Source organism: Pseudochaenichthys georgianus, chromosome 24 (genome assembly GCF_902827115.2).
Source record: "Pseudochaenichthys georgianus chromosome 24, fPseGeo1.2, whole genome shotgun sequence".
Lineage (NCBI taxonomy): Eukaryota > Metazoa > Chordata > Actinopteri > Perciformes > Channichthyidae > Pseudochaenichthys > Pseudochaenichthys georgianus.
Genome location: NC_047526.1, coordinates 15,746,345 through 15,749,933, shown reverse-complemented (window position 1 = coordinate 15,749,933; position 3,589 = coordinate 15,746,345).

Here is a 3,589-nt window from a genome sequence, read left to right as displayed (position 1 = left end):
GCTCAGATCACCATTATTCATGTTTAGATTCTTTATTTCTGTCCATCACGTATACAAGAATCTGCAAGCTCCTGAATAACTGTAGGTGCCAAATGAAAGTGCGTTTATCATCAGCATCACTTTTACAGAATTCATGTCATATTTCATGATGATTGTATCGACCTGATTCATTCCACTGCTTTTCCTTTTGATTTTAGTGGTCAGTAGCAACTGTCATGATGCTAAAAATAAACTCTTTAGGTGATCTTGTGGTTTTCATTTGTCTGTCAATGGTCCACTTTAGTCATTATGTATCATTCTTCATCAGCAGCATGAACGTTGCTCTGTGACATGTAGAATCTTACTCAGTATAGCACCTTAGTAATGTTAACCCACCACTAGTCATTATTTATTGATGAACATAACAATTGATTAGTCTTATAACAAAACATCATCATTTATTGCATTTAAAACAACACAAGCAATATATGAACTGTTTGGGACAGTATACAGTAGCCTTCATTTGAACATTGTAAATAGATGGGGTGGATGTGAAACTTCCAATTTCTTTACTGATGCCTTCATTTGTTCTGCAATATAAAATGTTCTGTCATTTCAGTATGAATCTATAGACGCCTGATATTTTCTTATAATACAGGCAGACCCTTTTGTCATTTAGAAACAGGAGCTAAACTGATAGAGAATACACTTCTTATAAACTCTCAAAGAGGTTTTTTCCCTAAGGGATCTCTGAATGTGATTTCTTCATTATAAACTTCACAGAATGTGGAACATTTTTACCATATACATTTTCAGAGAACCTTTAGAGAGCGCTACCTGAATGTGTGGTAACCTATTTGATAATGTTGTGCGGCAAGAATAATTAGAATGACAATAAGACAAATACAAATATATACAAATGAATATATGAATGAACAGATGAAGTTCGATTTCCAGAACTTTAACAAACTCAGCCTTCATCTCTTCAGCAGCTGCAGTGTTATTTCCCGCCACTAGATGCCACTCACTCTCGTTTGCTGCTTGATGACATCACATTTGTCGAATTCAAAAACCCTATGAGCGAGACTGTTTCTCGCCGGGTGCGGTGGCGCGCGCCTGTAATCCAAGTTACTGGGAGGCTGAGGCTGGCGAAGCGTTTGAGCTCAGGAGACCTGAGCTGCAGCGGACTATGTCGATCGGGTGTCCGCACTAAGTTCGGTATCGATATGGTGCTCCTGGGGGAGCTCGGGACCACCAGGTCGTCTAAGGAGGGGTGCATCGGCCAAGGCCGGAGACGGAGCAGGCCAAAGCCCCCGTGCCGCTCAGTAGGGGGATCGCGCCTGTGAATAGACGCTGTAGAGCAGCCTGTGCAATACAGCGGGACCCAGTCTTTTTAACTCAAAAATAAAATACTACAACAACACCACACTCAAACATTATATTTTTCCACCACACAGCAGCTTCATCACTGCCTTTTTTAATCTTCTTATTCTCATGAAAAACCCTCAAGAAGCAGCTGAACTGCGTGTCCTACACTGCCTCCACCTGGAGGAAACCTGAAACTACATCAACAACACAGATAGTCTTAAAGTAAAACTGTACATTCAAAAATGCTGCAGCAGGACATACTTGTTGGTGGTTTATTATACTGAAGTGTGGCACTGTAAAAACTATAGTCTTTGTTAGTTCATATGTAAAGTGTTTACACATTTCTCATCTGATTGTCTTCATCTTGTTCTTTATTGGGGCTTCAGTTCTCTGTAATCTGTGTGTACAATGTGCCAACTCAGTGGCTCTATTAGAAAAGGTGCTTTGGTGAAGTGGCTCATGTGATCACAATTGCTCGGGGGAACAAAGTTCATGCAGAGCAGAAAACTAATGAACATATCCTGCTGTTTTAAAAAACATCATTCCAGTTTTATATTGCTTTTAGTGTCTGTTAAGCTGCATTCAAATGTGTTTCCAAGCCTCTACGTGTAAATCCCTTCCAACCTATCGACAGCTTTACTATCACTGGTAGCAAGAACTGTAAAAAACAATGTTCCATAAATGTCTTGTTCGTCACTGCTGTGCTTCTTCGCTGTCTTCGGTTGCATTTACAGAAAGGGGCTCAGATCACCATTATTCATGTTTAGATTCTTTATTTCTGTCCATCACGTATACAAGAATCTGCAAGCTCCTGAATAACTGTAGGTGCCAAATGAAAGTGCGTTTATCATCAGCATCACTTTTACAGAATTCATGTCATATTTCATGATGATTGTATCGACCTGATTCATTCCACTGCTTTTCCTTTTGATTTTAGTGGTCAGTAGCAACTGTCATGATGCTAAAAATAAACTCTTTAGGTGATCTTGTGGTTTTCATTTGTCTGTCAATGGTCCACTTTAGTCATTATGTATCATTCTTCATCAGCAGCATGAACGTTGCTCTGTGACATGTAGAATCTTACTCAGTATAGCACCTTAGTAATGTTAACCCACCACTAGTCATTATTTATTGATGAACATAACAATTGATTAGTCTTATAACAAAACATCATCATTTATTGCATTTAAAACAACACAAGCAATATATGAACTGTTTGGGACAGTATACAGTAGCCTTCATTTGAACATTGTAAATAGATGGGGTGGATGTGAAACTTCCAATTTCTTTACTGATGCCTTCATTTGTTCTGCAATATAAAATGTTCTGTCATTTCAGTATGAATCTATAGACGCCTGATATTTTCTTATAATACAGGCAGACCCTTTTGTCATTTAGAAACAGGAGCTAAACTGATAGAGAATACACTTCTTATAAACTCTCAAAGAGGTTTTTTCCCTAAGGGATCTCTGAATGTGATTTCTTCATTATAAACTTCACAGAATGTGGAACATTTTTACCATATACATTTTCAGAGAACCTTTAGAGAGCGCTACCTGAATGTGTGGTAACCTATTTGATAATGTTGTGCGGCAAGAATAATTAGAATGACAATAAGACAAATACAAATATATACAAATGAATATATGAATGAACAGATGAAGTTCGATTTCCAGAACTTTAACAAACTCAGCCTTCATCTCTTCAGCAGCTGCAGTGTTATTTCCCGCCACTAGATGCCACTCACTCTCGTTTGCTGCTTGATGACATCACATTTGTCGAATTCAAAAACCCTATGAGCGAGACTGTTTCTCGCCGGGTGCGGTGGCGCGCGCCTGTAATCCAAGTTACTGGGAGGCTGAGGCTGGCGAAGCGTTTGAGCTCAGGAGACCTGAGCTGCAGCGGACTATGTCGATCGGGTGTCCGCACTAAGTTCGGTATCGATATGGTGCTCCTGGGGGAGCTCGGGACCACCAGGTCGTCTAAGGAGGGGTGCATCGGCCAAGGCCGGAGACGGAGCAGGCCAAAGCCCCCGTGCCGCTCAGTAGGGGGATCGCGCCTGTGAATAGACGCTGTAGAGCAGCCTGTGCAATACAGCGGGACCCAGTCTTTTTAACTCAAAAATAAAATACTACAACAACACCACACTCAAACATTATATTTTTCCACCACACAGCAGCTTCATCACTGCCTTTTTTAATCTTCTTATTCTCATGAAAAACCCTCAAGAAGCAGCTGAACT